The sequence below is a fragment of the Coffea arabica genome, chromosome 5c, assembly GCF_036785885.1.
Source record: "Coffea arabica cultivar ET-39 chromosome 5c, Coffea Arabica ET-39 HiFi, whole genome shotgun sequence".
In the NCBI taxonomy this organism is placed as follows: Eukaryota; Viridiplantae; Streptophyta; class Magnoliopsida; order Gentianales; family Rubiaceae; genus Coffea; species Coffea arabica.
The window spans coordinates 16,492,610-16,503,165 of NC_092319.1; positions in this window are offsets into that span (position 1 = coordinate 16,492,610).

Consider the following 10,556-nt stretch of genomic DNA (forward strand, 5'->3'; position numbering starts at 1 on the left):
AAAAATGAAAGAGAAACAAAATCAGGGACAGAAATCACTAATAAAACAGTTAAGAAAAAAAAAGGAGCACTGATCAGTTTGAACATGCAGCATGTAGAAAAAATATGGGTAAAATGCACTAAATCCCATTGTGGTTTGGATTATTATTATAAACCCTCCTCATTATTTGAAAAGCCCCAAAGAACCCCCCTCGTTGTTTGGACTAATTTGGATAATGAACGGAAATCGTCCAATTTGACAAAATGGGGTGGTTTGGATTATTATCATAAACCCTCCTCATTGTTTGAAAACCTGCAAAGAACCACCTCGTTGTTTGGACTAATTTGGGCAATGACGGAATTGAATTTTGTCAAATTGGACGATTTCCGTTCATTATCCAAATTAATCCAAACCACAAGGGGATTCTTTGGGGGTTTTCAAACAATGAAGAGGTTTTATAATAATAACCCAAATCACAAGAGAGTTTAGTGTATTTTACCCAATAAATATTGCTGTAATTCACTACACACATAACGTAATTGTTTTCTTATCATATATATATATATATATATATATATATATATATATATATATATATATATATATATCACATCAAACAAGTTTTAAGTAATTAATACAAAAAATATATACAATAATCTTCAATCAAAATGCAATAAAGAAGCCGAAAAGGTCAATGCCAAGTCAGTCAGTGTAGATGCATTACATAAACTACAACAAAATCAATTGAAGATATTTTTGCCTTGAAATGAGCTAAAAGGGCAAAAAAGAGAAGAAAATTTTGTGGCTGTGAAGGCATGGACAATCACCATCAGTCACGCAAGATCAGAGCCTCACAAGTTTCATTATATTCCATTTCAAGGTAAAATGATCGTTTTAAAGTTGTTACATCATATTTAACTTTTTTTTTAGCACACCACACATCCAAAATTTTTTTAAGCCATCTTCCAACCTCATAAAGCTTGCCCTAGTTGTAGTGGGCGTGGTTACATAGTTGTTTTGTTGCTGGTGGTGGAGCTATATAGGAGTGAAGGGTGGACAATTGCACCCTTCAAATTTGATAACAATTATATAACGGCCTTGAAACTTTTCAAGATTTATCACCATATATGCACCCCTGAATTTTATAACATACTCTCCTTTAGTTGCATTGTTTTCCTTAGATTTTAGAAAATTTCTTTCTCTATATAAATCATCCTCTTAATTTTTTTTATATTCTCTCCCCATTCTACATTGACCCAATAAAAGATTTTTTTCATTAATTACCTCTAATAACAAAATATTTGTACCTATTCCAAATTGACTGTTGCCAATACTTTAATAGAGAAAAGGGATTTGGCATTTTAAATACATTGAACATCAATAGTATATTATCTGTATCTATATAAATTTGGGAAGGAGTTTTTAGAATGGTTATGTCAAAATGCTTCCAACTCCTCATTCTTTTTTATATAGGATTTTGAATTTTTTCATTATTACATATCCTTTCATGCCTTTTGAATTTAAAATCCTATATATTAATGTGAGGGTAAATAAAGAGTAAACATCACCAAACCTATTAAAAATTAAAAAGTAAATAACAATATTTTACCCTTCAACTTAGTAAATTAAACTAAAAGGCAAATTATATAGAAAACAAAAAGGAAATAATATTCATTGGTCAAAGATTTAAAAAATCAAGAATGGTATCATTCATGAAACCTAAATTATGAAATCACTAAACAAAAAATAAAGTACTACTAGTGTTTCGACATGGAAAGATATAGAACATTTGACCCTAAATTGTATCTACTTAATTTATATATATATATATATATATATATATGGCATAGCAGTTACATATTTATATATGAAGAAAAGAATAATAATACATAAAATAATCAATAATATTTTATGTATTATTATTCTTTTCTTCATATATAAATATGTAACTGCTATGCCATATATATATATAGTAATTAGGGGTATTCTAAGATATTATCAATTTTTTGTTTGCATTTTCAGATGCCAATACTTGCAATCATTGTGTTTAATTTTCAATTTTATATGATTTTCATATTATGGGAGGTAAACTTAAATATATTGTAAAAATGTTAAGACAAATTGGAGGTTATGGTTTTCTTTTGCTTCAAATTTTATCTTTTTAATTTTATTTTGAAAGTACAATTATAAGTACATTTCAAAAGTGTAAAACCAAATTACAAGCTATTGAAATTTTTTCGTTTACCTCAAATGTTAACTGCTCAATTTGGAGGCTGAATATACATTCAACCACAAAATTTCTCCTTTGAAAATTTGAAATCGTTCAATTCAAAAATTTTCTTGTGTGTGGCCAATTCAAAATTAATATGAAAAATAACTTTATGATTTTTATATTATAAATTTTGATATATGAGTATAAATTTTAATCTATATTATAACTTTTAGTATACATTTTTTTAGCCTTTTTCATATACTTTATCTTGTACTGCAATATATAAATATATATTATTGTTTTGAATTCACATATGAATGCATAGGTCAAAATCCTAGTTTAAAGAATGTATATAAATTGGAAAGAGGGTGTCAAAACATGGTCGTCCTCCGTGTGCATTGCACGTGGTTTTGTGTGAGAAATTTTTGTTTTGAGGAATATTCTTTTGTGCGTTGGAATCCAAAACAGATTAATAGAAAGGCTCTTCTTTTGTTGTCAACAAAAAGGGCTTAGCATGCCTATATAAAAAGCATGAAAAAACAAACATGGACAAGGGGCACAAACGGTTGCAGGTACAATCGTTTCTGTCGGTTGTGTGCATTTTTCATTGTGCGTAACTTTGATTGCACACGGTGTAATTTTCTTTGGACACGATGTAATTTTAGAACAAATTTTTGTGGGTCCCACACACGACGTGAAAATCGAGTTACAAGATATGATCTGAGCCGCACAAATTTTTTTGGCCAAATCATGACCGTCAACTGCCAGGAACGGTTGTCCCATCTCTAACAACCGTTCCTGCCCCATTTCCAACCAACGGATCCGAGGCTGGAATGGTTGTCAGAGCAACCGTTCCGGAAGGTGTAACATCATTTGCACACGGTGTAACATCATCTGTACAAGGTGTAACAATAGAACAATAGTTAGTAACACTAGAACAACATTTTGTGGGTTCCACACGGCCTGAAAATCGAATTACAAGGAGTGATCTGAGGCGCACAAATTTTTTTAGCCTAATCATGGCCGTGAACCTTCCGGAACAGTTGTCTCTGACAACCGTTCTAGCCCCTCCTCCCCAACAAATATGCATCTGCTGTGGCTCTTTGCCCAATGTGCCAGTCACACTTCCCATCTAATCCGTTTCACCTCCCTCCTCTCAGAAACTTTCTCAAAGTCTCTCACTTCTATTCGTTTGCCCACCAGAATAGAACAGAAAAAAGCAGATGACTCCTTTGTCTCACCCATTCCTCATCATTTCTTTGTTGATGGCCGATTCCTCTCAAACTCTCTCTTCAGTTAACAGGAAAGGGGAAACAAGGATGAAGGGGGAAGATGTTTGATTCTTCTTAGCCATCTGAATCACTTTCTTTCAAATGTAATCATGGTAAACTCTCAACCATTTTGCCTATGTTTAATGGTGCTTGTTTCTTTTTTTTTTTTTGGGGAAAATCGTTCAAAACATCCCTCACATTTTACAAGATGACTTTTTTCGTCCCTCACTTTTAAAAGTATAATTTTACGTTCCTTACAAATTCATATTGACCAAATTTGGTCCCTACCTTGGTTTCCGATTAATTTTTTGTCGGAATCCACCACGTGACTTGCATGTGATCATTTTTTAAGGGCAAAATTATCAAATCAAATTTTTACACAATCTGATTCATAGTCCCTCACATTTCACAAAATGAATTTTTTCGTCCCTAACGTTTTACAAAATGAATTGTTTTGTTCCTCACATTTCAAAAAATGAATTTTTCCATTCCTCACATTTTTCAAAATGAATTTTTTCATCCCTCATTAATCATGTATACAAATAGGTTTTTTTTCTATAAACCCACGTACATGTCTATTTGATTTTATCTAAACAGTATGAATAACATGTAATTTATCTTTATTGGATTTTATCTAAACATGCTAATCGTAATTATACACATGCTATTCAATAGGTATATATAGGGATTTAAAACTAATAATTTTGTTTGAAACCCATGTATATATTTATATGATTTCACCATTTGAACCTATTCAATATTTGTGACCTTTCTCTTTTAGTAATAATTTATTTATTGAGTTGTATAATAAGGTCATCTAATTAATGGGTCCTAACTCAAATTCTATAATTGTGCTAACAAATTTCAGTTTAAATCTGAAATTTCTACTCGATACTTTTAAGGCCAACAGTTGAATTACTTGCCTTGTGATTGTCTTACAATTTGATAGTGCCAATCACTTATTTCTTTTTGTCATACTTTTCTTTTGTTTACTTTTTCTATCCAAATTTAATTCGATATAAATACTCGATAATATTTAGGATTAAATGTCTTCTTTATTTTCAAATTTCGAGTAAAAAAAATGAATATAAGTGAAAAACTAACAATTTTTTAAACCCATATATATATATCTATTTGATTTCACTTGAGCAGTACGAATAGTATGTAATATATCTCTATTTGATTTTACATGCTATTCGTACTATTCAGGTGAAATTAAATAGATATATACATAGACTTAAAAAAAATATTCACACACATGATCAATAAAAGATGAAAAAATTCATTTTGAAAAATGTGAAGGATGAAAAAATTCATTTTATGAAATATAAGGGACGAAAAAATTTATTTTATGAAATGTGAAGAATTATGAATCGAATTATATAAAATTTGATTTGACAATTTTACCCTTAAAATATGATCACGTACAAGATACGTAGTGAATTCCGACCAAAAACTAGTCGAAACCTAAGTAGGACCAAATTTGACCAATGTAAATTTGTAAGAGACGTAAAATTACATTTTTAAAAATGAGGGATGAAAAAAATTATTTTGTAAAATGTGTGGGACGTTTTAAACGAATTTTCCTTTTTTTTTTGGTAACATTTTCCTTCTTTGTTTTGATTTAGTCTCTCCAAACATAGGAGCAAGAACCTTCGTCCCTCTGCTAAGATGTGGAATAATCTGATATAGGTACCCATCATATCTAGAATTTTTTTACCTTCATAAACAATTTCGTTGACAGATATCATTTTTTTGGGTTTTGTTGCAACTTTTTTTTTCAGAAATATGTGTCTAGTTATTTTTTATTTAAAGTTTGCAATTTAGGTTAGAGATTTTATTAAAAGGTAAGGTTTGTATGCCCTCATTTCTTATTTTATTGCGTATTTTTTATCTATCTTTTTCTTTCTTCTGCTTTCTCCTTGGCTTAGAGCATTTCAAACCATTAATGAAAAATTTTAGGAAGTCTAAAAGGAAAGAAGGGAAAAATTAGAAAGTTTCTTTTCGCGAGAGTTTTTTTACTGCTTTTAATTTCCAATGGTAAAATTCAAGATGAACAAATAATTTTATTGTTTGACAAATAAATAAGAAATGAAAAACTTCCGCTAAATTTGTTTTTTCTTTCCATTATGCCCTAATTACTTACTCTCTTGCAATATGTTTCGTGTGTCGTTTTTAACTAATATTTCCTTGGCACGAAGCATCTCAGACCATTATTGACAAATTTCAGATAATTTCTTCTCGCGTGAATGTCTACCCTACTCTTAAATATCAATGGTGGAAATCAAGTTTAAAAGGTAATACCTTTACCTTTCAACCAATATTTTTTCTTCAGCAAGAATAACAAAGATGCAAATGTCTCGCTGTTGGAGCTCCTGTTTTCCTTTTAGATTTGTTATTAGTTTTTTTTTCCAGTGTTGTAGTTGCATGTTTGAAGATTTTGTCATGGATTAGTAACATTCCTCAGCAGATGAATGGTATGTTTTATGGAACTGAAAAGTACTTGTTATATATTTCCTTTTGACCGATGAAGAAAATAGTTAGCTATCTTTCTTTAAATTTGAGAGATTTCTCGATTTCACGTGGTGCTTTAAGGCTGTAAATTTTGGCTCTTGTGCAATATAGCAGAAAGTTACTCTATTCCTTGAGTTTGTTCTTGAGTATGGTAAATATTCAATGCATTTTAGTTGGCTTTAATTTAGGTGGTTTTACTCCCTAGCTCTTTCGAATGATTAGGAACAAATGGTCACTTGTGAAAAGATTATCTAGAAATTTTGAAAGTGGGAAAAGTCATTTGATTCTAAGAATTTTTTTTGCTATTGTTTTTACTCTGGATTTTCAGCTGATCTGATTTTGCTTTTTTTTTTTTTTTTCTTTTTTTGTGGTTATCTACCTTGCAGGTTTATATACAACTCTTGACTCACAAAAGGCAATCTGTGAGATGTCTCAAACAAAAAGGCAGTCATTTTTTAACAGACTGTAAATTATGTATCATAAACTGGAAATGGATCATATTGCTACATCATTATTATATTTCTCTATTAATCTAAAAATTTTCATAGTTCATTGCATCCATCCAAAAAATGGCTCTTCCTTTGTTTTTGAAACTTATTTTTACTCAGCTTACATATCTTGGTTTGATTCCTTTTTAGGTGAAAATGTGAACAGGAGGTGATGGTAATTTTGCTAGAGGCTTCAAGATTTTAATTGATTTACTCGTAAATGCTTCAAATTGAATAGCAAGAGGTATATCTACACTTCCTTCGTGGTTTGCCTCAATGTACTTGATTATACAAATATACTATGGGAAATTCTATGTAAAACACTCCATAATTAAATAAAATTTTTCTTAACTTTCACCCTTTTGTTTGCCCAAATAAAACATGAAGGAACTTCACCATGCAGTTTATTTTCTATATTTTTTTAACTTCAACATGCTGATATTTTTTCCTGCCTATAAGTTGACATGTAATTGATCTTTTGGAGGTGATAATCTAATGAAAATAGAGGGATATTTTCTTCAGAATTAGCAATCAGTAGCTGCTTCAAGTTTGTCTGTTTCTAAAACCAATCATAACTACTTCTCCATCTCTTCGGTATTTATGATATCAATATTTTTATCTTTCGGGATTTTGATTGCATGTATCCTATTAAAAATATGGAGTTTCATTCTAATCACCACGTTGAGATATGTAACCTATGTCAGGATACATGTCATTTGGGTCAATTTTAGTTAGTGATGAACTACCATATATTGGTTTTGATGTCATTTGGGTAGATTTTGCTATGTCACTTCCCCTGCTATACTGGGATTTGAATTTGTTGCCTACACTGTAGCGTTATGGCTTTCAACCCTACTTTTACAGCAAAAAGGAAATTGTGTATTCAAAAATAGAAAGAAAGGAAAAAGTTAGAGAAATTAACTAGGAATTGGCTTTATTAGTGAAAAATTTTGAGTTTCAGTTAAGGTGATTCTCAATACGTTCTTCCCAGCAACTGCAAAACTTTTTCTACCCACAATGTACTAACCCAGTGGTTCACCTTTTGGTTTTTTGCAAGGGGGTGAGGACGCTCTTGCTTGCATGGTGCTAGATAATTATCCCATTTACCAAGCCTTTATTGTCTCCAAATGAGGTCAGAGTTGTCGGAGCTCATAGTAAACTTTCCTAATACCACCTGAGAACCTAAATTGTATTCCACCCTGTTTCTTTAGCAAATGCTCTCTTCCTCTCTCTCTCTCTCTCTCTCTCTATCAGACACAAACACTACACCCTATTTTTTTTTTTTATTTCCTTCTATAGTTTCCTTTTTTTCTGTTTTTAAATGGACTAATAGGTCATCTACATTGTTTTCTCAACACCATCAAATGTTCATACATGTTAGAGATGCTACCGTGATTTTGTTGACTTGATATATGATGAATCAAGAAGCCAATTATATTTTAAGAAATGCCATGCACCTGCTCAGATTAGAAGTTGGAGTGGATTTACTGAAAAATGTTGTTCACATTTTGGTTGTTGATTATTACAGAAATTGACTACTTTCACAGTGGTTAAGGTCCTAAGGATAACTTGAGACGTGGTGAAGAGGAGGATGATGACGATGTAACTATTCAAGAAAAGGTAAGGCAGTGGGATGATTGGAAAAAAGATAACCTACATAGTGTTGGCAATCAGAAGCTCAACTCTTATAGAGTATCGTTTTCATGTAGACGATAATTCTTGTAATGTTAGTCTTGTATTTTAAAGATAAATAGATAAGTTTTAACTTCAATAGCAGTAAAAGTCTATTTGTCCATTTCTTAGCTTTAATCATACATTTGTTACTAAATAATAACTCAAATACAACAAACTAATATTTCTTTTCTGTGAATATTAAAATTGACCTGTGTCCAGCTATTATTCAATTGTGGATTAATCCTACTAAATATCGTATAACAAAAAATGTTATTCTTATTTATGACCTAGTTTTTGTTAAAAGATTAACACATTAACACACTTAAAACAATATTATGCAATTTTTTTCATATATAATATTCATAACTATTAGCCAAAACTGCGTAGGGCATAATTATGATTTTTCACCATGAACATCTGCTAGTTTATATGAATCTAAGAGCATGATTAATTTATGCTAAAGTTGACCACCTTCTCGCTATAGGGTCCAGCTTCTGCACTGCTAATAGTTTGGCACGTTTTGCTTCAGCTTCAAATTCAAGATTGAGGCTTCTGCCATCTAAGTGAGGTGCTGCTGATGCTTTTGATGTTGTCCATTCAGGCAAAAGCTGTTGTACTGCTATCTCCATCAGTTGATACTTTGAAATTTTTATCTCTACACAACTTTCTGGCATTGAATAATTTTTTGGAGAATTATGTAGATTCAGATATAGATTTTGTTGGATTCAAATGGGGCTGAATGTGTACATATTCAAAGATCATGTGACAAAGTGGAGAAACTTTGAAGCTAAATTTCTTGCTAACTTCGAAAAGCTATAAACTAGTACTAACTAAAAGATAAAAGGAATTGTAAACTTGAAAATTGGCATATATGAAACACTAAAGCAACTGTTAGAATGAGATTTACATGACAGCATGATTAGAATTATTAGTTTAAACCTCTAGAATATTAGATGTAGCTGGAAGATAATAAACAAGGATGGTACTTAATGTTGTTAAAAAGCGCAAACCATGGCTGCAATATGACGAGAGCTAATAGACTCCTTTCTAACATTTGGACGACTAAACACTTTTGAAGTACAAATTTCCTTAAGAAAAGTAAATTTTCACGTCAAAATCGTTTTCTGTTGTTGTAGTTATTACTGTTTTCCTAACAGCTAATAACCCTTCGAATAATTGATTTAAACAACAGCTTAAAATTTGTCATCCTTTCTTTTCTTTTTCCTTTTTTTTTTTTCAAATTTGCCACCCTTAATAAAAGAAATATTAAATTTTTCATAGAAAGTAATGCAACTTGCTAGTAATGATCATACTAAGACAAGAGTCTACAATGACAAGTGAGAATCAGATATTTTTCACAACAAAGAGAATGAGAAGAAAAACTTATAATGATAGCATACATAAATAAACAATATTTTCAAGGAGGGCTGTTGAAGAGGGAGGGGGGTGGGGGAAGGGAAGCGTTATAAGTGAAATCTTTGGCAAAAATCCAACGTCATTAAAAGAAGTTTATTACGATGCGTGATCTGGTCAATTACTTGTTCCATGAACGGAAAAAAGAATACAACTGTTTTTGTTTCATAATTTGTATTCATCTTCTTTGTGCATTAAAATAAAGTACCTACTGGAGGTTCATTTGGCTTGGTGTTTAGTTGAACTAAGAACAAATTTAGATTATACAGTATACATGTTGCCAAGTTCCAATAAATGTTATCATTGTCAATGTGCTCTTGATAACTTCAATAATCGTCCATTTGTCAAAAAAAAAAAAAAAATCTGTTCTTTACTACATTGGTGGTATCAAATATTGGGAATATTTAGATAGTGTATTATTTAAAATAATTACTATAGAATGTTTTTGATGTACGTGAAATAACAAGAAAAAGTAGTTGAAAATACTAGAATTTTACTTGTAGATGTTAAACTCAGTCATGAAAAAGGTTTGCCCGAGTACACAAGATTAGAAAACTCAGAGATAGGAAAATTGAATTGCTTAGTTGTCTAATTAATCCAGCAAACAATCTAGACCTACCTTTTGAAATATGAGGAGGTAAAAAGACAACTTTGCCATTTGAATTCTTGCAGTCGGATGCAAAGCTTAATCATGCAATAAGCAAACGAGACAAAAACCAATAAAAAGCCAACAAGAAAGAAATCACTACACAGTTACAGTTCAACCCACGTCCACAAAGGGAACAAATTACAATCGACGGACACCTGAAAACGGCAAAAAAACCCAGGTGGCGGAGAGAAGAGCACTAATGATTACTCGAAGATGAGCACCTGCACCTTGCCGGTGTAGTAGCTAATGAGAAGTTTTGGTCGTTGACCTGGCAATTTTGTTATGTCCTTTTAGGATGTTTGTTATGTCTGCCTACAGTCACTATGGCAATTTCCGGATCAAGGCCGCCCAAGTTG